Source organism: Lissotriton vulgaris, chromosome 3_1 (genome assembly GCF_964263255.1).
Source record: "Lissotriton vulgaris chromosome 3_1, aLisVul1.2, whole genome shotgun sequence".
NCBI classification, from domain to species: Eukaryota; Metazoa; Chordata; class Amphibia; order Caudata; family Salamandridae; genus Lissotriton; species Lissotriton vulgaris.
In genome coordinates, this window is record NC_141689.1 from 186711311 (window position 1) to 186739119 (window position 27809).

At 43.9% G+C, this 27809-nt stretch overlaps 1 long non-coding RNA gene across 1 annotated transcript in view; it reads left to right on the plus strand.

Annotated features, from left to right (window-relative positions):
• The first annotated feature begins 377 nt into the window (after positions 1-377).
• Positions 378-27809, plus strand: part of LOC147726187 (uncharacterized) — a 244235-nt gene continuing 216803 nt past the window's right edge. The window contains exon 1 of the long non-coding RNA XR_015309272.1: positions 378-4909. This is a non-coding gene — a long non-coding RNA (uncharacterized LOC147726187). The remainder of the gene's footprint in view (positions 4910-27809) is intronic.

Sequence of the window (27809 nt, forward strand, 5' to 3'; positions counted from 1 at the left end):
CATTGTGGACATTCATTACGTGTAACTGTCAAGCTGTAGGAAAAGGGAATTACTTAAACCCACAATCAAGAGTGTTTCTATGGAGGAATGCTTACAATAGTATACATGCATAGCTTCATGTTGTTAAATAACAAAAAAAAACGAAGATATCTGTGTTTGTTGTAGGAAAAATGGCCAAATAAAATGCCGCAAAATTGCCGCTAAATTTCCATATTTGTGCCGCTAAATTTCCATTTTTGTGCCGCTAAATTTGCTAATCCATGCCGCTATATCCTGGGGGGTCTGTATAGTGAGTACATCTTGAATAACACAGGAAACAAGCAATCAATCTCAAGCATAGTTACAAGATCATATAGAACCCAAGAAAAATATAAGAAAAATATATAATAAATTCTCTTCTAGTTCACATTTATACATTCATGTTGCATTATAAATAGAAAAGGGTCAGCAATATTAATTTTATATCTCAACTGTGCGTGCTTCAAAGTGACAAGTGCTAAGCGCAAGGAAATAAATAAATAACAGTACATGACCATCAAGCAAGAGCTCATCCCTCTCTAGCTGCCAATATACATCCATCTTGCTATTATCATACATGCAAACCACAAAACAGTCAACCCTCCACCCATAGACACCGAATAAAAACCAGTAAAACTGAGAAGTAAAACTAGTTAAAATCCAGTAAAAACGGGTCGAAAAATCATCCGCCGTGGCACAGCACGCATAAAAACCTCAATATAAAACATAAATAAATTTCAAAATATTTCATAAAAGCTCACTATGAAAAATAGGACAATTCATGATACGACCACTGGTCCCAGTGGAAGTTACTGATCAAAATCAAATGACTGCAATTCAACAACAAGAAAAAAAGCTCAGATAGCTATAAAAAGGTATACAAATCTTCCCCTGTATTCAAACCGTTAGGCATTTTGGTGTCAAACTGCATAATCTATCTACTTTCCAGCTGAGGCAGCTTTTCATCCCTGTTCCCACCCCTTATTTGTTTAGGCACCGCATCTAAAACAAAATAAGTTAGGTCTTGAAGATTGTTACTATATACAAGTTTAAAATGACGGGCAACAGGGTAGCTAGAGTCTGAATTAACAATGGCACGTAAATGTTGTAAAATGCGTGTAGACACAGGTAACTTGGTACTGCCTATATATTTAAATTTGCAGGTACATTCTAAAACGTAAACCGCAAATTCAGTTTTACAGTTGAAAAGACTGTTTAGTTGAAATAAATCAGTTGAGAATGCATCCTGGACTTCCCTTCTATTAATACCAAATTTACAAGCTCGACAAGAGCTGCACTTCACAAATTCTTTGTTAGACAATCCCTTTTGGTTGTGATTTTGGTCCCAGTGGAAGTTACTGATCAAAATCAAATGACTGCAATTCAAGAACAAGAAAAAAAGCTCTGAGCGCTTTATAAATATTCAGTCAGTCAGTCAGTCAGTCAGTCAGTCAGTCTCAGGCATACCTCTGTCCGGGGCGTCCCTCACAATGGTTATACTTGGAGAGTCATCTATTTCAGTTGTTAAAATCATGTCAGATTTCAAAATGGGCAAACCTTTGGTTATAATTTGTCTAACACGCTTATGTTGACAATTATATGTCTTTATTAACCTGACAGGGGCCTTCCGTTTAAGTTCTATCACATTGGGACCACTAGAAACATCAGACTGGACCTCATTTTGACCAATATTGATGGTATCAAGTTTAGATAAAGATTTTTTGAGGTCCTCTATCTTATAGCCTCTGGCTACAAATCTTTGCGTAGAGTCATCTAGACATGTTTTTAAGTCATTGCTGTTGCTACAGATACGTGTGATCCTTAAAAATTCCCCATAGGGTATACTTTTAATTAGATGTCTAGGGTGGGTGCTGCTGGCATGGAGGATGGAATTTCCAGCCGTAGCTTTTCTGTGGAGCTTAGTGTTGATCGTATTGTCTTTAATGTAAATCTCTACATCCAGACATTCTACTTTCTCCCTATTGATGTTGGCCGTGAAACTAAGATTCATATCATTGACATTGATCATGTCCACAAATGCCTGGGCAGATTCAACAGAACCCTGCCAAACTACACAGACATCATCAATAAAACGCCACCAGGCAATGACCTTGTCAGGAAAGAACTCCAACAGGATGCGCCTCAGGACATGCTCCTCCCACCAGCCTACCTGCAAGCATGCAAAACTGGGGGAGAAGCATGCCCCCATGGCCACACCCCGGAGTTGTTGGTATACAGAAGTATTAAATAGGAAAAACTTGTTATACAAGCATAACTTGATCATATGCAGTATCATTTTGTTGTGTGCATAGAATTTGATGTTACATGTTGATAAACAATATTGTACTCCAGTTAGACCTATCTCATGGTCTATGCTTGTGTATAGAGCACAAATATCCATCACAATAAAACAATATGAGTCACACCAAACTAATTCATTCAACTTATTCAAAAAAATGTCCTGTGTCTTTTATGTAAGAATCCAGATTTTCCACATCGTTTCTGATCAAAAAAGTCAACGTATTTAGAAATAGGTTCCAATAGACCCCCTTACGCTGATATAATCGGTCTTCCGGGTACTGGATTTATTTGTTTATGTACCTTCGGTATAAAGTCAAGTGTAGGGGTGATAGGATGGTCCACTTTCAAAAAGTTATATTCTTCCCTATTAATTAAGCCATCCGTTTCCATTGGGCTAACTCTTTGAAAACCAATTCCTTAACTTTATTTTGTTAGTCGAACGTGAACATTTTATAACACAATGCATCATCCAAGTGTTTATTCGCCTCTTCTATGTAGAGATTCCTCGGCCATAGGACAATATTTCCACCTTTATCTGCATTTTTAACAATGATGCTCTTGTATCCTTGATTTTCTTCATCAATTTGGTATATTGTATTTCCTTATAACTCCTGTTAGGTTTCTTGTTGATCAGTTCTCTGTTCAATTTTTTAAGATCATTTACAACATCGCTAAAAATGTCAATTGCATCCCGTGGCATGACCGGCATGAACATTGACGCAGGTTTAAATGGACTCATGGCAGAGCTACTACATGCAATGCCCATATTTCCCAACTCCTGTTGTCTATTTTCATATTCAGGCTCGTCGTCATCACATACCAAAGACTGCGCTATTCTCAATCCTGGGATATCAGAAACCTGTAAAGTATTACTGGGTGCATTTTTGACGATGATGTTAGTTGCACGGTCATTAGCTTTTTTTAATTTGTGAAATTTGATCAGCTTCAGTTTACGGATGAACCTAAAAACATCTATTCTTGTCTGGGTGTATTTGAAACTGCTTTTGGGGCAAAAAGAGAGGCCCAGTGATAGTAGCTGGAATTCTGCAGTGTCCAAATCCATATTACTGAGGTTTATTACGGTGTTGCTGTTTTCAACATTTTCCACTTTTACTGTGCTTTCCATCTCCCTCCTTTGCCTCTCCAATTCCCTCTTGCGTTTCCGCCTTTTGTTGCGGCGTTGGGTGCGTTTGGACCTTGTGTTTTTTGTTGTTGTTGTTGTTTCTGTTGGGGTGTCCAAGATCGCAGTGTTTGCTTGCAATCCTCTAAGATAAACCACAATTCCTCTGATGGAGTAAAGCTAGCTTGTCCCAAGTTTGCTTCTGCGTCGTCTTCTGATTCCTCATTACTACTGAATGAATTCGTCAATTAGTTTCCTCCTGGGAAGACAACTCATTATTTATAGTTTCCATTGACACTGTAGTCGGCTTAGCTGACACTTTAGATGTTAATGCCTTTCTCTTTACATTGTCGAACTTTCTGGAGAAAGTGAATATCCTGCCGTTCTCATAGTCCTTTTTGTCTCTAGCAAACTTGTGGATTTTTCTTTCTTTAATTATCTCCTGATGTTTGTCCAAACTTTTTTTATTATTTCTTTTTCCTTTTTGGTCATTTCTTGATTTTCAAAGGTACCCAACTCCAATAATAGAGCGTCAATCTCCTTGACTATCTCTGGTCTATCTATTTCGGCGTACTTAATGAGCATACAGACCATGTTCATTGAGGCATCTAGGTTATTAGTTGCCCATTCTTGTAGCATTAGGGGGTTGGGTTTTTCAAAAGATGGCGCTATCAATACCCTCAAACCCCTAGGTACTCTTCCGGCTTCTTTGTATTTCTGGAGAGACTTGCTCTCCCACCAATTAGTCAATTCATTTTTTTTTAGTTTTTTTAAAGCAGTCTTGACATTAGTTTCTTTCTTTCTCTCCTGCGCATTTGCACTTTGTTTTCCTGTGTCTTTATCAGTGTTACATAAATTCGAGAACAAGGCTTCTGCCATCTCTTCTCGGTCACGAAGCTCGTCAGCTACTTCAGCCATTACGGCTTATTAAAGAGATTACTTTGATATGCACTGCAGCTTTAAATGGGCTCGTTAATGAACGCCTCCACTGCTGCGTTGTCTTATATCTCTCCGTATTCCCTCTCCCGATATGAGGATTAATGTGTGTAACGCAGAGTGCAAAGCGGGCACGCTCACCTTGGATGCTTGGAATAAAACCGCTTGGATTAGGGTGATTCACCGATCCTCCCGTGTGTCGCGGCTCCGTCGTTTACAGGCAAACCTCCGGCTTCAGCGTTTTCCTACAATGCACCGCGTTTCAGCTTACTTCCTCCGGGGGGCTGGCTCACTTTTTGCTCCTTGCGTTTCAGCTTACTTCCTCCGGGGGGCTGGCTCACTTTTTGCTCCTTGCAGAGTATACATACGAAGCCGCAAAACGGCTACTGCTGGATTTTTCGAGCCAACCTGCTCACGAGGGTGGGTCCGTCCAGTTTGGCTGCAGCAGACAACCAAAGAATTATAATAATGCACGAACTCCCAACTTGACCGCCACCAGGACGACCAGGAATCAGGAAACGGACCTCAACGCAGGTAGAAATAAAGTGCTTTTTATTCTCTCAGTGCAGACATGATGCGTTTCGTCCGGTACTATATATATATATATATATATATATATATATATATATATATATATATATATATATATATATATATATATATATATATATATATATATATATATATATATATATATATAATTTTTTTTTTTTTTGAATAATGAAGAAGGGATGTGAACTCACATCTGAGCATTCCTCTTACTTTTCCTAGCCTCTTTTCTACAGAATCAGGAATATAGCCATGTACATAGTTTTTCCTTATGCAGAGTAGTGTGACCAGTTACCATGAATGCTTTTTTTATTATTTGATTATTTTGGTAAATGTAGAATGCAGTTAAGAATTGGGTAAAACATGTTCAGTCTCTCATGAATAGAAAGCCCATCCAGGGCTAGACTGTCGACAATGCCAATGCCCATTCAGGGCTAAATTGTCAATAATTCAACTGCAACACTATTTTGGTAACGTATAATCATGTGAACTGGTGTGATTTTCACTAAAAATTATAAGTGAAACTCACATATTTAGGTACTTGCGGCATTATTACCATCTAGACTTATGGTCAATAGGTGAGAACAAATATTGGAGTAAATGTCATTTCATGTTTCAATTTTTCTGACAATGAATTGGTTAATTTAATTTTTCTCACTTCTTGTATATATGTAAGATAGTAAATTATTCGTTCAAAGATGGCCGCCGCAATAACAATGAATGAATTGCTTTACGTACCGTTTTTTATGTTTACTTCCATGAAGGTAGACCACGTGATTGATGACGATCACATTGTTTGATTTAAATGTAATGTGAAAATAATGTCAGTTTACACTGACGAAGGCGGCAACGCCGAAACGCGTTTGTTAACTGACTACCGAGGAGGTCTTTGAATAATAAAAGACTTGGCGAACCTACGCCGTATTGGCTCCGAGTGCTCTCATTTCCTTAACCCAAAAGTCTGGGGTTTCTGCGTTTTGTAAATATATATATATATATATATATATATATATATATATATATATATATATATATATATATATATATATATTTCAAACAGCAGCTCCGGTAATGGAATTTTGTAGAGCCAGCTCGCGGGCGGTCCGAGGTAGGGCTACCGGTCGCCCGTACATCTAAAAAACACTTCGTTCATAAGAACACACGTACTCGGACACCTTGAGTTGTTCTTGTGCGCAAAATTTAATAGGCAGGAAACAACGCGTTTCACCTTACGTCTTGATCATGTTATATATATATATATATATCCAACCACATGAGTCGCTGTAGAACCCTGCCGCTTTTCAAAGGCGGGCCTCGAATGGGATAGCGAATCCCAAGAACATCCAACCAGTACTTCTCCAGTAAGGAAAAAGAAATCCGGGCCACTTTAAAGTGCAAAGCGTGATTTATTCAAATGGCTTTCTCGACGCGTTTCGCAGTAAATACTGCTTTTTCACGAGACCGAACCAACCAGGAAGTGCAGGTTATATACAATCACATGGTACAGTCACATGGTATTACAATCATACACATGGAAAACAGACTACCAGTAAATTCTCGGGCTGTGTCCTATGTAAACACTCGTTGTGCAGAAGAATGAACATAATAAAGTAATCATCAAAAGTGTGGTGCACAATGCAGTTCTGTGTATTCTCATGCAGCCCCTTGTAAAACGAGACAGATATGGCGCTCTAGAGGTAAATTCATGTGCTGAATACCTGGAGGTGTCTTGGCGCCCCTAGGGAGGGCCACTTCATATCGTGCAGCCCAAGTGGGCGTGGTGAAAGTTCATGCGTAGTGACTGCAAGAGGAGGTGGAGTTTCAGTTCATGCAATTGGCACAAGGCAGCCGTGAATTAATTCATTCATACTGTCCATTAACGGGATTGCGCCCAAGTGGGCAATGCCAGTCCCTTATGCAATTTCACAGTGAAGTCCATTCATACATTTCATGCTCATCCGAGGCTCAAATTCTGGACAGATTCCCAGGCAATTCTGTAAACAAAGTGAGAGACATGCGGTGAGTGAAAGTACTTAAAGTGACAAATTAATAACACAGAAATTGGTTAAAAAACGGCAGATATATACACAAGCAAGTAACGCATGTTAACCTAAATGTACATTCAATTCCTCATGCAGATTGTGGCCATTAGGTTGGGTTGTCCTATACTTGATGATCAGTCTGGATTCGAGCCTTCTCATCTCTTTTATACGATCTCCCCCTCGTTCTCTTACAGGGACTGTTTCAAGGACACAGAACGAAAGTAAATTGGCATTACTTTTGTGGTGTGTGGCGAAATGCCTAGCAATGGGATATTGCTTATCCCCATTGGTTATGGCTCGCATGTGTTCAAGCACTCTTTTCTTTGCTTGATGTTTAGAACTGCCAATGTAATGCAGCTGACAGGGGCATTTCAGTGCATATATCACATGGTCAGTTAAACATGTCACATGTTTGGTAATTTTGAACCTGTTGGTATCTTTAGACAGTTGTATTTCCTTTATGTTTTTACTATTACGACAGGCTTTACACCTGCCGCAAACGTAAAAACCTTGTACCGGGTTTCTCTGTTTGATCGTCTTGGGTAAGAGAGTCGAACAGAGAAGATCTTTCAGGGATTTTGGTCTTCTGAATGTTAGTTGGGGATGCTCAGCGATTCCTGGAGCTAAATCTTTATCCAGTTTTAAAATGCTCCAGTATTTGCTCAGAGCTTTCCTCACCCTCTTGGAGTCACAATTATAATCGGTGATGAATCTACTGATTGCATCCTTATTGGACTGGCTCTCAGAAGTATTCGGGCTGAGAATGCCAGTTCTGTCTCTCTCTTTGACTGTGGCCAGAGCCCTGGCTATGCATTTGCGGCCATATCCTCGCTCCTTAAACCTTTCACTCATGATGGTTACCTCTTTGTTGAAGTCTTGTTCATCAGAGCAGTTCCTTTTCGCCCTGAGGAATTCCCCTACTGGGATGGAGTTAATGAGGTTGGTAGGGTGACAGCTTTCAGCGTGTAACAGGCTGTTTCCAGCCGTGGTTTTACGGAACAGGGTTGTGGTAAGGGTATTGTTCCTATTCTCAACCCTGACGTCAAGGAATTCAATGGCTATGGGGTCTGTACTGCAGGTGAAACTTAGATTGAACTCATTGGAGTTCAAATCCTTGACGAAGTCCATCGCCTCCTGCTGGCTGCCCTTCCACACGACGAAAATATCCTCTATGTAACGAAGCCAGCAGGCGACTCTGGTGAGGAACGCTGGGGACTGATAAACCACCTTTTCTTCCCAAAGTCCCAGGTACAGACAGGCAAAGCTCGGCGCAAAACAAGTCCCCATCGCCGTGCCAAGCAGCTGATGGTAGACTGTTTCATTAAATAAAAAGAAGTTTTTGGTCAGGCAAGTGAGTGCCATGTCGAGAATCATCTCAGTGTGAAGGAGATATGAAATGGACCGAGCCTTGAGGAAATGTCTGCATGCCTCAATCCCTTGTTGATGGGGAATACAAGTGTAAAGGCTATTTACATCGAGTGTCATAAACAACCATTCGGGGTCCCAGGGCATGTTATTAATTTTTTGCAGGAAATGGCCAGAGTCTCTGAGGTAGGATGGTAAGTTCAGCACTAGGGGTTGAAGAAAAAAGTCCACATATCTTGAGGTGTTCTCCCAACAACTACCCCTGGAAGAAACGATAGGTCTGCCAGGGGGATTGGATATATATTTTTTTGTTTTTTTTGTTGGGAGAACACCTCAAGATATGTGGACTTTTTTCTTCAACCCCTAGTGCTGAACTTACCATCCTACCTCAGAGACTCTGGCCATTTCCTGCAAAAAATTAATAACATGCCCTGGGACCCCGAATGGTTGTTTATGACACTCAATGTAAATAGCCTTTACACTTGTATTCCCCATCAACAAGGGATTGAGGCATGCAGACATTTCCTCAAGGCTCGGTCCATTTCATATCTCCTTCACACTGAGGTGATTCTCGACATGGCACTCACTTGCCTGACCAAAAACTTCTTTTTATTTAATGAAACAGTCTACCATCAGCTGCTTGGCACGGCGATGGGGACTTGTTTTGCGCCGAGCTTTGCCTGTCTGTACCTGGGACTTTGGGAAGAAAAGGTGGTTTATCAGTCCCCAGCGTTCCTCACCAGAGTCGCCTGCTGGCTTCGTTACATAGACGATATTTTCGTCGTGTGGAAGGGCAGCCAGCAGGAGGCGATGGACTTCGTCAAGGATTTGAACTCCAATGAGTTCAATCTAAGTTTCACCTGCAGTACAGACCCCATAGCCATTGAATTCCTTGACGTCAGGGTTGAGAATAGGAACAATACCCTTACCACAACCCTGTTCCGTAAAACCACGGCTGGAAACAGCCTGTTACACACTGAAAGCTGTCACCCTACCAACCTCATTAACTCCATCCCAGTAGGGGAATTCCTCAGGGCGAAAAGGAACTGCTCTGATGAACAAGACTTCAACAAAGAGGTAACCATCATGAGTGAAAGGTTTAAGGAGCAAGGATATGGCCGCAAATGCATAGCCAGGGCTCTGGCCACAGTCAAAGAGAGAGACAGAACTGGCATTCTCAGCCCGAATACTTCTGAGAGCCAGTCCAATAAGGATGCAATCAGTAGATTCATCACCGATTATAATTGTGACTCCAAGAGGGTGAGGAAAGCTCTGAGCAAATACTGGAGCATTTTAAAACTGGATAAAGATTTAGCTCCAGGAATCGCTGAGCATCCCCAACTAACATTCAGAAGACCAAAATCCCTGAAAGATCTTCTCTGTTCGACTCTCTTACCCAAGACGATCAAACAGAGAAACCCGGTACAAGGTTTTTACGTTTGCGGCAGGTGTAAAGCCTGTCGTAATAGTAAAAACATAAAGGAAATACAACTGTCTAAAGATACCAACAGGTTCAAAATTACCAAACATGTGACATGTTTAACTGACCATGTGATATATGCACTGAAATGCCCCTGTCAGCTGCATTACATTGGCAGTTCTAAACATCAAGCAAAGAAAAGAGTGCTTGAACACATGCGAGCCATAACCAATGGGGATAAGCAATATCCCATTGCTAGGCATTTCGCCACACACCACAAAAGTAATGCCAATTTACTTTCGTTCTGTGTCCTTGAAACAGTCCCTGTAAGAGAACGAGGGGGAGATCGTATAAAAGAGATGAGAAGGCTCGAATCCAGACTGATCATCAAGTATAGGACAACCCAACCTAATGGCCACAATCTGCATGAGGAATTGAATGTACATTTAGGTTAACATGCGTTACTTGCTTGTGTATATATCTGCCGTTTTTTAACCAATTTCTGTGTTATTAATTTGTCACTTTAAGTACTTTCACTCACCGCATGTCTCTCACTTTGTTTACAGAATTGCCTGGGAATCTGTCCAGAATTTGAGCCTCGGATGAGCATGAAATGTATGAATGGACTTCACTGTGAAATTGCATAAGGGACTGGCATTGCCCACTTGGGCGCAATCCCGTTAATGGACAGTATGAATGAATTAATTCACGGCTGCCTTGTGCCAATTGCATGAACTGAAACTCCACCTCCTCTTGCAGTCACTACGCATGAACTTTCACCACGCCCACTTGGGCTGCACGATATGAAGTGGCCCTCCCTAGGGGCGCCAAGACACCTCCAGGTATTCAGTACATGAATTTACCTCTAGAGCGCCATATCTGTCTCGTTTTACAAGGGGCTGCATGAGAATACACAGAACTGCATTGTGCACCACACTTTTGATGATTACTTTATTATGTTCATTCTTCTGCACAACGAGTGTTTACATAGGACACAGCCAGAGAATTTACTGGTAGTCTGTTTTCCATGTGTATGATTGTAATACCATGTGACTGTACCATGTGATTGTATATAACCTGCACTTCCTGGTTGGTTCGGTCTCGTGAAAAAGCAGTATTTACTGCGAAACGCGTCGAGAAAGCCATTTGAATAAATCACGCTTTGCACTTTAAAGTGGCCCGGATTTCTTTTTCCTTACTGGAGAAGTACTGGTTGGATATATATATATATATATGGAATCCAAAATCCTGGTGTTGAGTCCACGGACAAAAAAACACAGGTATAGACCACTCCAGTGCAGGTTTCAATGAAAGTGCATTATTCCTTTTTTTACTCTGGCAGCTTGACGCATTTCGACCGGGGCAACCCGGTCTTGATCACATGGTGCATTCAGAGATCAACAAGTTTAAGGGCAGAAAGTCCACACATGCTCCTCCTGCCCAGGCATAGACAGTAAAAACATACTTCTTATTAGCAAAGAACTTTCCACTGCATTAAAAGTTTCTATCAAGGATGAATGATTAATCAAGTGTCGATGAGTGAGGATATCCACAAAATATTCAATATAATATATATTAATAGTAAAAAAACTACACTCAAGGACATTAATAAAGGGCAAGTGCCCACATTTAATCAAGACTAAAACAATATGCAGTACATGCTATTCATAAAGTCTATAATACCTGCTATTGAGAGAGCAATGTGCAAATTACAAATCTGTAAAAGTGAAATTAAAATTGAGTTTAAAATATATTCACTTAAATATCATAATAGTGGATGTCAAAACATCAATAAAGTGCATGTGCTTATCAAAAATCCCAAAGTGAATCCTAAATGATCCATGTGGTATATCAGTCAGTCAGTCAAAAGTTTTATTATCGGCTGAAAGCCATAAAAGCACATGTGTACAAAATTTTTGATAAAAGACATGCCAGTTTAAACAGTACAATATACTCTTAATATAAAATCGGAACATTATAAAGACATCAATAAAATAGCGGATTAAAATTTAGGGGAATCACTCCCTCCAAGTTTTGATTTTACAATTTCCTAGTGGGTTAAAACAGTCACAATAACAAAGATCTCACAGTTCGGCTTTTTTTTTTATATTCATGCCCCTGGAGCACCACATTGACAAAAGGTATCTAGAGGTCACAAACACAATCAAGGGGGAAGTGTCATATTTTAAAATTCTGTATACTTCCCTATAATCCCTAAGACCCATATACTTGCATAATTGTACAATCCATTTAGCTCTTGCCTTAGAGTAAAGAGGGCAAAAGAGCAGAACATGCAGATCCGTCTCTTGGCTACCTTCACACCCTGGGCAAGAACTATCTGCAAGAGAAACATTCGACCATTTATTTGTCACTGCCCTTACTGGTAGTGTTCCATGTCTAAATTGGATGTATAATTCTTTCGCCAGTAGGGGCCGGATATCGTCCAGGAATTGTTCAAAGTGATAATTATCCTTGACCTCCAGTAAACTATTGGTCACTTTACCCAGAGTAGGATTATGTACTAAAAGATCCATTCGATATTGCTTGAGTACATTAACCAAAAACCTTTTGGGGATTGAGGCGCAAGTTAGTTCTGGGGGAAGCCACATACAAGCTCCTGAGGGCCGCCTGAATTTCCAGCATAGTACAGGGTGGATAGTCATAAATCTTTGCATCCCATACAACAGGTGTGCCCTTCAATTGTGAATCTAAATCTACAGCGGTTGCGGTATCAGTGTGGGCAAACAAGGGTTTAAAATGTGATATCCACACCTCTTCGCTCAGGTTGGGTATTAAAGCAGACGTACCTTCAGGCGAGCCTGTTCTGACTAAATTCCAAAAACCCCTGTAGTCGCGATCATCCGAGGCTTCTTTTATTTTTGCCCACCTTGAAGCCTCCTATTCTGACTTGGACTCCGCAATTATACTTTTATAGGTGAGTCTAGCTACTCTATTGCTCTGTACAGAACCAGTTTTGACCTCCTTAACGAGTGCGCATGTAGCCGCCCTTCAGGGTTTGGTAAACCATTGGGCCTGAATTTTTGGCAGTGGCTTCTTGTTAACTATGATATAAAAATAGGAGGCCAGAGTAGTGATTAGATTAGAGTGGATGGACTCTAACGCCTGAAAATGGGAAGAATCAAAGTTAGCTACCGGGAGTTCAAAAGCCTCCACTAGGAAGGAGGCAACCTGATTGTATAACTCAGCTATTTTTTCGGGAGCTAGTACAAACTTGGCCCACCTAATGAGTCTGCCACCCGCAGCTATAATTAAATTTGTGTCAGCATGGGTCTCCAACTCCCCCAATCTACATTGGTATCCCAAGGTATGTTTTAATTCTAATGACAGAAGATTGTGGTCACTGTCTACCCATGGGATTATGTCGCGTTCTAATCTAGGACCCCGATCAATACTGTGACCTTATGCCCCTATACGGCTATAATCCATTTATTTCCCTATAATGGCATAAACGATCAAGAGTGATATTTCAGAAACTCGTCTCTGGCCGAACACGATCAGAGCCACATTTCAGAATCTCTTCCTCTGCAGCTCATTAGAGCAAATGACACAGCAGAAGCCACTATCTAAGATTCCTAGATTACACTCCGAGTTCTTCAACAAGATAAAACTCAGCAACCTGGGAAAACCCTGCTTGCTATGTTTTGATTAGTGATAGAACTCTAATGAGCACTGAGAGATGATCACTTCCTAGTGACATCTTTATTGACGTCTTATGTCCAAATACTTACGTCAAACCAGGCACCTTTCAGGTATAAATATTACCAACGTTGCCTTAAGCAAGCGCTGCCTCAACGACATCGATGATAGCGATGGTGTGGTGAACATAGGAGCAGAACAGCTGTCCCCTGCAGAGCCCAGCAGATACAAGCTGCCCACGGACGCTGCCCCCTCCTCCTCATAGAGGCGCTGAGAAAGACGCTGTCTTTTCTCATACAGAGAAAATCCAACTCTGGCGTTTCCAGCCTACTCTTACAAGTGACTGGGATATCGAGTCCTGGAAGGAGATACAAGACCTTCAACATTCTATTCCAGAGGTATGGTGTTGACTAAACCCTTAGAGAGAATTCTTGAAGCAAACCTTGGCAAAACCAATTTAACTAAAACTGCTACTTACTTACTCCCTCCCAAGTATTAGGCTTAGGTCAGGTACACTGGGGTAGGCGTAGTTAGAAGCACCAGTTGAGTACATTAGCTGAATGTATATATGAATGTATATATTTTATTCATTTTAAACCATTGTATGGCTAGGAAACCATATTAATGCTTTTACAGTATTATTTCGCAATCCTCATTTTACTGTACGCACTTTTTATAATAACAAGTCTTGCAATTGTGGCAATTCATTTCTCTTGCATGAGAAGAAAGACTGTTCAATAAATAATACCTTTTTATTGAAAATGCCCGTCTCTCTATTTCTCTGCACTTTGGTGAAAGTAATCTGCACAAAACTGACTGAGTAAAATAACTGTCTATTGTTTCACACGACTCTAGAGATTGACTCTTATTCTAAGGAGCAAAGTTGTCATGTTTATGCGGTTGTTGGAAAACTGAATCCCTTCTTGTCTGTACCAGGGAAGCTGATCACTTCCTGTTCAGTCAAGAAAGTTTCCAATGACCTCTGAGCTAGTTGGTAACAAACCCAATTAAGTTTAGCATAGTCAGTGGAGACCTGGAAGATCCGCACTTCTACGTCAATACTACTGTTTATGTTATTCCAATGCGCAGGGCCTATTGGGAAAATAAGAACTACACTACAATTACACTGAAGGTCCTAATTTTGGACCAAAGTTCTACATTGACCATAATGTAGTCAATGGTAGTGTTTTTCCCAACTCTGTTATAAGTGGTCTAGCCTGGGACATCGGGAGGGAGTCTGCCATTACAGGCTCTAAGGGAATGAATTAATAAGAGCTTGTTGATCTGCATAACCAGTGGCGACAATCGCTTTACCGGGTACATAGAGCATTCCTGAATGTACCAAGTAGAATCCTCATCTTGCGTTACAGAAGGGGGTTTGAAATGGCAATTAAAATCACCCCGATAATTCTATTTGTCGGTGAGGGGAATAATGTAATGAGTTCATCTAGAGCATTTAACGTAGATGAGCCCAACGTATGGGGAGTGGAGCGTAAGTCGATGTTAAAATCCGCCACACTCGAACCATCCATATATTTAACACCTTGGCTGCTAAGGCAATTCCCATCCTGTGCTGGAAATTGCTATTCTTCTTTATTCATGACGAGCTGAGCTCGTCATAAGCACAGCTCCAGTGTGCCTCATGACGAGCTGAGCTTGCCATGAGCAGGGAAGGGGTTAAGGGTAATACGAAGAATATCCGGGGAATCGGATTCTATGACCTTCACTGAGCACCCCAAGTGTGTAGCTACCCAAATACAAAGTCCCCCCAAGGGTCTCCCTCTTGGTCCCTGTACAGCAGGTTTGTAGAATGCTGCAAAGCCGACCCTTAAGGGTGAGTCAGCATCCATGTCTCTTGGAACAAGCACAAATTGTACTGGTCCACCGGCTCCCCCCATTCAGGAAGGGCTAGCTTAGAGCCAATAGCCGCTACGTTCCATGACCCAATCAATGTTCTATGGGGTTCTGCCCTAGAAGGACTAGCTGGAGTAGGTACAAACACGTTGAAGGGGTGCGTTCTTGCTAGATTGTCCAGCTGAATTCCATTTCCTTGAGGACATGAATTCATGCTTAGTGGAGTCATTAAAATTGTATCTGCCTGGACCCCGGAACCCGTCTGGGGTGGACCCTCCTTAACCTCTGGTACTCCTCCATGGAGCACCCAGCTACATTAGAATCTATTTTAGTGCGCCTTAGTGGATGTGTAGTCAATCTACGTAGTTCAATGGGCTGAATCTGTTGACTACTGGTAGGCTATATTCTAACTCCTGTCCACCTGGGTGGGAATAAATTGGTCCACTTCCGCCAGGTGCTGGGTCCCGTGGGTAAAAGTACCCCAGAGGGAGTGGGATGATTGTGCCCAGTTGGCGAGGACAAGAATGTCAAGAATGTGTTTAACCACTCCGGGATCCCTAAAATTAACAATCACACAGTCCCCTCCAATATTCTTGGGTTTAGACCCCAGCCAGCTGACTCTTCTGGCGAATTTAATTTCTCCCTGCCTCAATCCCATTAGAGGTCTATATTTATTCAACCAGAAAAATATTTTATTCTTTAGCTCGGGGAATGTTTCACCTCGCTCGCCTGACAGCAAAGGAACTCCAGTTAAAATCACCACGTACGGAGCATCCGCAGGGGGTAAGTGGGGCCGAGGTAACGAGTGTTGGGTTCCCTTGCTGGGGGATTTCAAAACATGCTTGTGAGGGAACATAACCTAATCTGGCTGATTTCTAATATTGACTTGTGGAATTAGGGTTGGCTCTCTAGGGACAGCAATAGCTGATTCTGAAGGCACCTTGTACGGAGTAACTGACCCAAGGGGGGTGATATTAGAAATACGTCTGTGCGTAGTCGTTGGCTCCAATCCAAGTGCCAGTTTGTCGCATCGGGGGCCTTCATTTATACTAGGACCTTGTTTTACCAGATTAGTGTTACCCAAGTCCAGGTTCTCGATGTTGATCTCAGTAGCCACAGGTAACTGTCCTCCTCCTCCACCCTAGTTATTTATCAGTGAGACAACTTTATCAATTCTACTCATCAAGATTTTAAAGTGAGATTTGATAAGCTGTTCCATTTGTGTTTGGAAGTCAGTTAATAAATGAGTAGCCCTTACCGGGGGAGCAAAAGTAGTAGTGATAGGGTTTTGCTCAAACTGAGAGGTGTCTGAGGCTGGTGTTGTCGCCTTTGCTGTTTTTTTATGTGATTTCAGAATCTTATTTTTAGTGCAACATTTAGGTGCTTTTTTAGCCGGCTTGGGAACTGTAGGGGGTGCAAGGTTAATAGGGGAGCTAACCTCTGGAGCAATCTGAACACAAGGAAGCTCAGCATCAGGAGACTCTAACATAGAGCCAGGCAAATTAGCAATAGGTAAGGATACATTCCCAGTTGACAGGGGGAAAAGCATAGCAGGTGTAAGAGAAAGCAGTCTTTCCGTATTCTCTATGGCCGATGAAACCACCCCCATTGTTTTTTGAAGCATTTTATCAATCGTGGTTAGACTCGGGACTGGGGTTATTAATGCTGCTTTTTGCCGTGTAAGAGGTCAGAAATTTGGGGGATTGGTTTTACCTATGATACTAAGTATGGGTTTCTAATTCGTTCGAGGTAGCGGGACAACAAGATTTAGCATTCAAAGTTAAAAAATGAAACAAAAACAGTAAACTGTTCGCTTAGAGGTAGTAACACCCTCACAACATAGAATCAATAAGTTGTCTACAAAATTGGGATTAAAACCTGGCTTTGACTGAGTAAGATACTAAATACCAGTATGGTAAGGCCCAGTCCAGTCACTGCCCGTCATGAACAGGCACAAACAGGCCCGCCCTTGGTCCGAGCTTAGTCCCGGCTTCGTCCCGCGCCGCTTCCTGCGCCGCTGTAGAAGAGGAGTGGCTTTTGAGCACGTTCCGAGCACGTTCCGAGCGCCTCCCACCGCGGCGGCCCAGGTGAGTGCGGAGTGATGCACCATGGGGGAAGTAGTCCGTTGTAAATCACCTCGGAAAGAAGGCCCCGGTGTCAAGGTGGAGGGGCTGTTGCTCTACCGGTCGCCCTGCTGGTTTGTGGGCTGTGTGGTCCTTTGTGCTTGCCCCCGCTGTCCTGCGCCAGCAAACGCCAATTTCGAAGCGTATAAACGCAGTATATATATTTTAAAAAATGTTTTTTTTTTTTTTTAAAAAGGTTAAAGTCTTGATAGTACATATCAATTCAGAGCGGGGTCACAAAGTCTGATCTCACACTTTGTATGACAGTCTCAATCCACTTGAAGATATTGCAACTCCTGCAAGTTCACCTGCATCCAGACCTCCACTACACCAGAACCGACCAAGACCAAGACGAGCAACAGCCACAGCCACCTGAAATGCATCCTGATCAACACCCGCTCCGTCCACAGACAAGCCGTCGAGCTCTGGAACCTGCTCGACACCAACTCACCGGACGTCGCCTTCCTCACGGAAACCTGGATGAACACCTCTTCAGCGCCCGACATCGCCATCGCCATCCCAGACAGCTACAAGATCATCCGAAGGGACCGCATCAACAACACAGGAGGAGGCATCGCCATCATCCACAGGAACACCATCCGCATCTCGACCAACACCGACAACACCCTCGCACCCGCCGAGCGCCTTCACTTCCAGGTCCACATCAACCCCAAGACCACCCTCAGAGGCACCCTCATCTACAGACCCCCGGGACCACGCACACAATTCAGCGAAGACATCGCCGACTTCATCAGCCCGCACGCCCTCTGCTCTGCCGACTACATCCTCCTCGGGGACCTCAACTTCCACCTGGAGAACAACAACGACCGCAACACCACCACCCTGCTGGACAACCTCGCAAACCTGGGACTAAAGCAGCTGGTCACCACCCCCACCCACTACGCCGGACACACACTCGACCCCGTCTTCTCATCCAGCAAGGACATCGCCTTCAGCCACGCCACTGGACTCCACTGACGGATCACAGCTGCGTCCACTTCAGCTTCAGAAGGACCACGATCCACCACCACCAGCAACAGGTTGCACGCAGAAGCTGGAACAAGATCACTGCCGACCAACTCACGACCTCCCTGAGCATGAACCCTCCCACCAGCACACCGAACCCAAGCCAGGCGGCCAACAACCTCACCAAGTGGATCAGCGACTGCGCTGACGACCTCGCCCCCCTGAGGACCCCGCCTAGCAGACCCGGTAGCAAGAAAGCCCCATGGTTCACCGACGAACTCAAGAACTCCAAGAAGAACTGCCGAGCCCTCGAGAGAACCTGGCGCAGAGACCCAACTCCGGACAACAAGGCTGCCCTCAAGCTCGCCACCCGAAAGCACCACCAACTCATCCGCGCCACCAAGAAAACCGCATTCAACGAACGACTGGACAACAACGCACACAACAGCAAGGAACTCTTCAACATCGTCAAAGAGCTCTCCAACCCCAACGCCGGAAACAACGACATCACCCCTTCGCAAGACCTCTGCAACTCCCTCGCCTCCTACTTCCACAACAAGATCGCGGACATACACAACAGCTTCAGCACTCAACCGACGCACGCCACGACCGAACCACCGCCCCCCACCACCACCCTCCGCGCCTGGACTCCGATCAACACCGAAGACACCATCCGCACGATGAACTCCATCCACTCCGGATCTCCGACCGACCCCTGCCCTCACCACGTCTTCAACAAGGCCGACGCTGTCATCGCACCCCACCTGCGGGACATCATCAACACCTCCTTCGACACCGCTATCTTCCCGGAGAGCTGGAAGCACGCCGAACTCAGCGCCCTACTCAAGAAGCCATCAGCCGACCCCACCGACCTCAAGATCTACCGCCCCATCTCGCTGCTCCCGTTTCCTGCAAAAGTCATCGAGAAGACCGTCAACAAGCAGCTGGCGGCCTTCCTCAAGACGAACGGATCCCTCGACCCCTCGCAGTCTGGCTTCCGGGCCAACCACAGCACCGAGACCGCCCTGATCGCAGCCACCGATGACATCCGTGCCTCCGCGGCCTTCGACACTGTCTGCCACCGTACCCTAGTACAGCGCCTCAGCAACGTCGGAGTCCAGGAGAAGGCACTGGAGTGGATCACCTCCTTCCTCGCCGGGAGAACACAGAGAGTCCGCCTCCCCCCGTTCAGATCGGAAGCCACCGAAGTCATCTGCGGCGTCCCTCAAGGTTCCTAGCTCAGTCCAACCCTCTTCAACGTCTACATGGGCCCCCTCGCAGACATCGCACGCCAGCACAACCTCAACATCATCTCCTACGCCGACGACACCCAGCTGATCCTCTCCCTCACCAACGACCCCGCTAACCTACACGAAGGGATGAAAGAGGTAGCCGAATGGATGAAGAACAGCCGCCTGAAACCGAACTCGGACAAGACGGAAGTCCTCATCCTGGGATCCACACCCTCTGCCTGGGACGACTCCTGGTGGTCCCCCGCCCTGGGCAGCGCACCCCAACCTACAGACCATGCACGCAACCTGGGCTTCATCCTGGACTCCTCCCTCTCCATGACCAGACAAGTCAACGCCGTCTCCTCGTCGTGCTTCAACATCCTGCGCATGCTACGTAAGATCTTCCGGTGGATCCCCACTGAGACCAAGAAGACGGTCACCGAGGCCCTCGTCACCAGCCATCTGGACTACGGCAACTCCCTCTACGCCGGAACCACCGCCAAGCTCCAGAAGAGACTTCAGCGGATCCAGAACGCCTCAGCACGTCTCATCCTGGACATCCCCCGGCGCAGCCACATCTCCAGACACCTGAGAGACCTGCACTGGCTCCCGGTCAACAAGAGAATCACCTTCCGACTCCTCACCCACACACACAAAGCCCTACACAACCAAGGCCCGGGATACCTCAACAGCCGCCTCAACTTCTATGCTCCCAAACGCCAGCTTCGATCGACCGGCCACGCCCTCGCCGCTGTCCCCCGCATCCGAAGAGCCACCACAGGAGGACGGTCCTTCTCCTACCTCTCCGCCATGACATGGAACTCCCTCCCGACCCACCTCCGCCGGACCCAGGACCACCTCGCCTTCAGGAAGTAACTCAAGACCTGGCTGTTCGAGCAGTAGCGGACCCCCCCCTCCCTAGCGCCTTGAGACCCTTTGGGTGTGTAGTGCGCTATATAAATGCTGTGATTGATTGATTGATTGATTGATAAGGGTTACAGCACACAATGCTCGTCTCAGAACTCAGCCTTCAGAGTGTTTCCCCCTCTGCTCTCAGCCCTCAGCAGTGTAGAGAACACGGGCGTCAGTTCGACTTCAAATATCAGGTATCAAGGAAGATATCAGCCCCGGCGTCCCCCTCTATGAGTTTAGCGTCAGTAGTGGAAAGTGATAGCGAGCAGAGAGGAAACAAGGAGAGCCGGTAACCCCCCGCATCGTGCTTGCATCTCCCGTACCTCACACTGCCTGCCGTATCTTCTGTGCTCCTTCCGTCAGTTTCTGTCAGTTCACCCAGTTTCACATCGTAGCTTCATGCAGCTCCCAGTGTCATAACTTTTGCAGGACTGTGAATGGGAAGGAGAGCAAAGCAAAGCGACTCTTCACAGCATTCTCCGTTGCTCCCACGCTGATTACCAGAACCACGCCAACAAACACAGTTCGCTCCAGGGCCACAATGCATCAGAGAGATGCATGTGGTATATACTTAAACATTGTAAAAGAAAAGCTTATCAAGAACAATACATGTATAAATACATCAATAAATACAATGCCTAATAATTGATCATCAAAAAAGAAAAAAGGCTGAAATTCTCCAATTTCAATATTTACAGTACCACAAACCAATTTTATGCCCACTAATTAACCTTCCGAGCCCCCTGCCATATCTCCACCAGATAAAAACCAGCAAAACTAGAACACTAGAAAAACTAGTTAAAATCTGATCAAATATAAAAAAGAACCTGAATGAAATTCATAGTACAAAAATTAGGGCTTGAAATTCATTCAGCAGAAAAGCAGCAATTTGCAATCAAACTATAAACAATTTAGATGATATAAAGGGAGCAGGCCTGCCCCCAACAAAATTGAAAAAAATTCATTGAAAATTAATTGAAAGTTGAATGCTGTTACAGAAATCCGAATATTTAATATATATACAATAAATATGATTATATATATTCTATAAAAATTAATAAAAAATTGTATAAATCTTCCCCCATTCGGAATTTTGGTATCGAAGAGTAAAATATAATGGCTCTCCAATGGTCTAAGTTTACGTTCCCTATCCCCACCTCTCTTAGAACTTGGGACCGCATCAGTGACAAAATACCTGAAATCCTTGAGATTATTTTGATGTACCAATTTGAAGTGATGTGCCACCGGATAGCTGGGGTCGGAGTTAACAATTGCTCTTAGATGTGGAGAAGCGTGGCTCAGTGGTTAGAGGCGGCAGACCTGGAAGCTGAGATCGACCGTGGACCAGGGTTCGATTCCCTGCCTCGGCGGGTCTCGGGCTCAAAATTCCACGGACTTGACAATTCTCGCTCTGGTGCCTACTCAACTCACGGGGTCACACTCTGCGACTCTGGGCAATAGCTTGCTTAATCTCCACTACGGCCCCTCGCGGCGGGATGCCTGGCTTTCACCTTGTAGACATCCTGCCGTGGTTTCTCACAGGGGAATACCAGGACGAGTTCCCTAAGCAAGCGCCGGGACGCTTACGGGCAGCTGTGTGCTTTACAAGTCCAGCACATTTACATTTACATGTTGCAAGATGCGGTTGTAAACCTGGGGCTTAGTGCTCCCAATGTACAGCAAATTGCAAGTACACTTTAAAAAGTACACAGCATAATCTGTTTTACAGGTGAACAAACGTTTGATTTTAAAGCTTCTTGACCAAAAGCATCATAGTACTCCTTATTGCTAACACCGAACTTACAGGCTCTGAATGAACTGCATTTAAAAAAGCCTGTGAGATTGGAGAGCCAATTAGAAGATTTCGTAACCTCGGGACTGGTCTTAACCAGAGTATCCCTCATTGAGGGTGCCCTTCGAAATGTAATACAGGCGACCTCGCTCAGTTATGGTGCCAAAGCAATATCCGTCTTCACTATAGGCCTGTTAGATTTAAGAATATTTTGAATCTTTTTTCATGACTACTATAAGTCGTGATTAATCTAACTGTCGGACCCTCTTTCATGGGGGCAACATTGTCCATCAATGGCACAATTCCAGTATTAGTCACTTGTGGCAAGGATTCTGATGTTAAAAACATTTTGTTAAGAGCATTCTTAAGATCAGTCTCTCTGTAACCACAATTCAAAAATCTGTGAAATGACTCGTTTATACATTGTTCTAAATCATTCTCATTGCTGCAAATACGCTGATTTCTTAAAAACTCCCCATAGGGGATGCTCTTAATTAAGTGGCGAGGATGGACAATGGAGGTATGTTTGGTTGAATTACCTGCTGTGCTCTTCCTGTGGAGTTTAGTTTGAATGACATTCTCAGAAATATAAATTTCCACATCCAGGAATGTAACCCTTTCTTGGCTGATTGTGGCAGAAAATTCTAGATTGAGCTTATTGTTGTTAATACTGTTCACAAATAATTCTGCACTAGCTTTAGTCCCTTGCCAAATTAAAAACACATAATCAATAAAACGCCAAAATGGATGATTTTCAGTGCCTGAGTTTCCATCAGAGCTCAAGGCGCGACCCAGGACATGCTCCTCCCACCAGCCCACGTGTAAACACGCGTAGCTGGGGAGAAGCATGCACCCATGGCCATGCCCCGTAGCTGCTGATAAAACTCATTGTTAAAAAGAAAAAAATGATTGTTAAGGCATAACTCGATCATCTTTACTAGCATTTTACTGTGTTCATAAAATTTGATGTCTCTACTTGACAAATAATGTTGAATAGCATGCAAACCATCCAGGTGATTGATCGAAGTGTATAATGAACAGATATCCATTACAATAAAATGGTAATCTGAATTCCAAGTGACCTCCTTCAGCTTAGATAAAAAGTGACCCGTATCTGTAATGTAAGATGGTAAAGATTCCATATGGCTATGTAGGAAAAAATCAACGTATTTAGAGATCGGTTCAAGTAAACTGTTTTGGGCAGAAATAATATGACGTCCTGGTATAGGAGACCAACCCTTATGGAGTTTTGGCAACAGGTACAATATGGGGGTTATAGGGTGGTCTTTTTTCAAATATAGAAATTCATTCTTGGTTATAAGACCCTCCCTTTTCCACTGTGCCAATTGAGTATGCATTAAGTTCTTCACTTTGTTGAGTTAGTTAAAGGAAGCCTTCCTATAAGAACAGGGGTCATTCAATTGCCTTTCTGCCTCTGTGATGTACATATCTCGAGGCCACAAAACAATGTTTCCCCTTTATCTGCCCTATTAACAATGATGTTACCATGATCGCTGATTTTTCGCATGAGGGTAGAATATCTAATCTCTCCATAGCGTCTACGTTTCCGCTTCAGAGCAATAGACTTATGTAATTCCTTCAAATCCTCTACCATCCGATCATTAAAAACATCAATCGCATCCATAGGCATCATGGGAATAAATGTAGAGCGGGGACCAAATGGACTAATAGCAGGACTGCTACTGGCAGCCCCCATAGATTGCAGTATTTCCAGAGTGGCAGCAGGAGTTTCATTACCAGGTTCAACAATCACATGCATAGATTTCAAAATAGGCACATCAGAAATGTGCAAGTTCTTGCTAGGAAGAGAATCAGCAATTGTAGTATTAGCAACATTTTCAATTTTATTAAATTTGTGAAACTTCGTAAGCTTTAATTTAGGTATGAATTTAAATACGTCAATATGAGATTGAACGTATTTTAAACGGTTCGTAGGACAAAACGATAAACCTGAAGCTAAAAGTTGGGTTTCTGCTAAATCTAAATCAAGGTCTGTAAGATGAATAACAGTGTTATTAGTTACAGTATCAGGGGCCTTGGCAGAGTTTAATTGGCTTGGGGTTCTCCTCTTCCTCTCTTCTTCTTTGTGAAGCCTCCTCTGTTGCCTCCTCTCTTTGCGACATTTGTTTCGTTTACGCAGCTTTTCATCTGGGGAGGATCTCTCGGCCTCAGTGTTAGGTGCCTGTCTTCTATCATAAACCCCAACTCCTCAGAAGGGGTAAAACCACTTAATACTGATTGTTGGCCAGCCATTAGATTACTGTCATCCAACTCAGCACTACTCAAAACCGAACTCAACTTGGTATCCGATGTTTCCACATTCTCAACCTGTTCCATCTGCAATGGAGGTTAACATTCTCAAACTTATTTGAAAAGGTGAAAATGGGTCCTTGTTCATAATCGTGTCGGTCACGAGCAAACTTGAAAACCTTACGCGTTTTGATAGTGCTCTCATGCTTATCTAAGCGCTTTTTGATCTCATCTCTTGTTTTAAGAATAAATTCCTGTTGTTCCATAGAGTCAAGTTCAGAATTAAGTGCATCAATTTGACGCACAATTTCGAATCTGTCAATCTCTGCGTATTTAATTAATATACACACCATATTCATGGATGCATCCAGATTATTGGCTGCCCATTCTTTCAGCATTAGGGGGTTGGGGTTCTCAAACGATGGAGCAATGAGAACCCTCAACCGCCGAGGTACTCTGCCAGCCTCTTTATATTTTTCTAAGGACTTCTTCTCCGACCATTTGGTGAGCTCGGTCCTAAGCAGTTTCTCCAACTTTTTCAATTTGCCTTTGGCATCGTTCTTATCTACCATACCACCAACCACTTTGTTTGTATCCCCAGTGTCAGGTAGGTTAAAAAAACAATTCATCCGCTACAAGTTCACGATCTCTAAGCACACCAGCAGCCATTGCCATTACAGCAACAAATTCCAAGAGGATAGTTATGCACACAAAGGAACCTGGAAAGATCTAAAACCCAGGTCCTAAAGTATTCTCGCACAAATCTCTTCACCCGCCAATAGCCTTCCGAAGGGTGGCGTTTCCTTTAAGGCTCACCTCTTTCGAAGTCCAAACGATCACCGGGGGCCCAACGACTCCGCAGATAATCTCGAGCTCCGACACGAAGATCCGCCGCGGTACGCCACCAATACACCACTTCCTGGCTTCAGGGGGCTGGACACGAAAAACTCCTTCCTGCTCAAAACAAAGTATTGCGACGCGATACAAACTGTAATCACCAGCCGCTTTTGAAGAGAGGGTACGTAATGCGGGACAGTTACTCCGCCAAAAATGAATCAAATCCAAAATCCTGGTGTTGAGTCCACGAAATCCACGGACAACAAACACAGGTACAGACCACTCCAGTGCAGGTTTCAATTAAGGTGCTTTATTCCTTTTTTACTCTGCCAGCATGACGCGTTTTGACCGGAGCAACCCGGTCTTGATCACATGGTGCTTTCAGAGATCAACAAGTTTAAGTGCAGAAAGTCCACACGTATATATATATAGTCAGTCAGCTCCTGTCTTGAAAGTTTCAGGGTGATTCGCCAAGCGGGGGAGGAAAAAGGGGGGGTCCCAAAACGTGTTTTCTCCATGTTAATTTCCATAGGAAACTTTAGACACGGCTACAGCTCGAACTACTGAATTTGGCAAAAAGCTACCCCTTGGGTCAGAAAGAGCCCTTTTTAGGTCTCGACCTGATCCAGCGCATGTGCTGTCCTGCCGAGACATTTTGGGGCTCTGAGAAAGCTACTTTGCCGACGATCAGCTTGCTAGAACGTGCACAATAGCGCGCGGGCATGCACCTTTATAGTAATTGCAAAGTAGCACTTGCGTTGATACGCGTGTTGTGGACCACTCGTTTTTTTGTAATTTAATTTAGCGGCCGCCAATGCTTGTTTCCAGAGCTGCCCACGCTGAAGCCCGGCCCTGCCCTTCCCACACGCTTCCTTTTAAGTACTCGTTTTGTTTTTCGTTTTAGCTGAACTGATGACTGGCGCTTACCACAATCTGATTACAAGGCCTGGCATCGGGGTCTGGCAGAGAGGATGGCTGCGGGGCTCTGCTACTGTTCCCATGCGACCCTGCTGCCCACGCGCTGGTGCAGCACAGAAGGCCACCTTAGTTTCTGAAGTGCAGTCACAACACACACGGATTGCAGTCTCTGCTTTGGGTAGGCTGCAGGGGAGACGGCACCTCGCAGCACAGGTACTGAAGTATTCGGATGACACACTAACACTCTGATGAGCTCCGTATATTGGGAGAGATATTTGAAGTTACCACGGGAACAACTGCAATGCCTTGTGAAGTTAGCAGATTAACATCGACATCACTGGCCTGGCACACTTGTAATTCCGTGCATTCGAGTGCAGCCTGCAGCACAAATGTCTGGAGAATGAGGACAATCAAACCCAGACCACCACACCTCGACCATCGCATACGGATCGAGTCACTCGAGTTTTCTTCAGTCCTTGCTGGTGCCACATATTTTATGAAAAGGTGAATTGCCCACTTACTGTTTTCACCCATTCTAAAGGTCGGGGGTCCTCGTCGTTAGAGAGCTCTCTATGCACACCGTGAGAGATCCCTATGAGTCTCTGCTGTAGTGGTCTCCACACTGGGGGTCGTGGCCACTCTGGGGGTCTCAGTCCGTGACAAGAACCCATGCAGCATGTGCAGCCCGTCTGCTGATGCACCAAACCCCTGCTGCGCTTTACATTGAGAGTGGTATAGTTGTACCCTACTTTTAGACAAATGGTCATTTACTGAAGGCCCCAGGGCCCAAATACATGCATTTTATATTTGTTTAGTTAATACCTTATGCTTGTGCAGCTCTCCATGTAGAATACTTAAGATAGTTACAATACAATGACCTTAGCTCAAGCAATAATGGACAACAAAGAAATTAACAGGTATTTAAAAAACGGATATCAATTTCATCAAACGGGAAGCTGCCAACAAATTCCAGCATGGCTTCAATTGTTGGGTAGAAAGTCTCTTCCCTTAAAAAAATTAGTAGAAGCAGTCGTTCCTTCTTTACAAAAGTACAAAAATAATCACTTCAGCAGTCTCTAAATAGAAATAAAATTTACTAACTTGGTCTATAGATTGCAAATTGCACCTAGCCTTGTTAAAAACTGACCACAGGCTCTTAAAATGAATGCCATACAACTTAAGACAAGCACACAGAATATATCCAACAGGGTATGGCATATAGGCCGAAGAGTCAGCAAGCATGGTCCATATTTAGGGTGTAACTCCCTGCTACCCAAACCTAAGTATAAGGTCAAAGAAGAGCTGAAATCCGTACTTCAGTGTAGCTTGCACTAGAAGATTCATTAGTGTAATGTGCATACTGTTCGTCATCTGTAAATTACCAGTCCCAAAAAGTAAATTTAAAGGGGGGGAAGAATCAATTGCAAGATAGTGAGCATAATGTACCACACAAGGCAAATCTAGAGTTTTGCCACTTAGATTTTAAATATAAACCC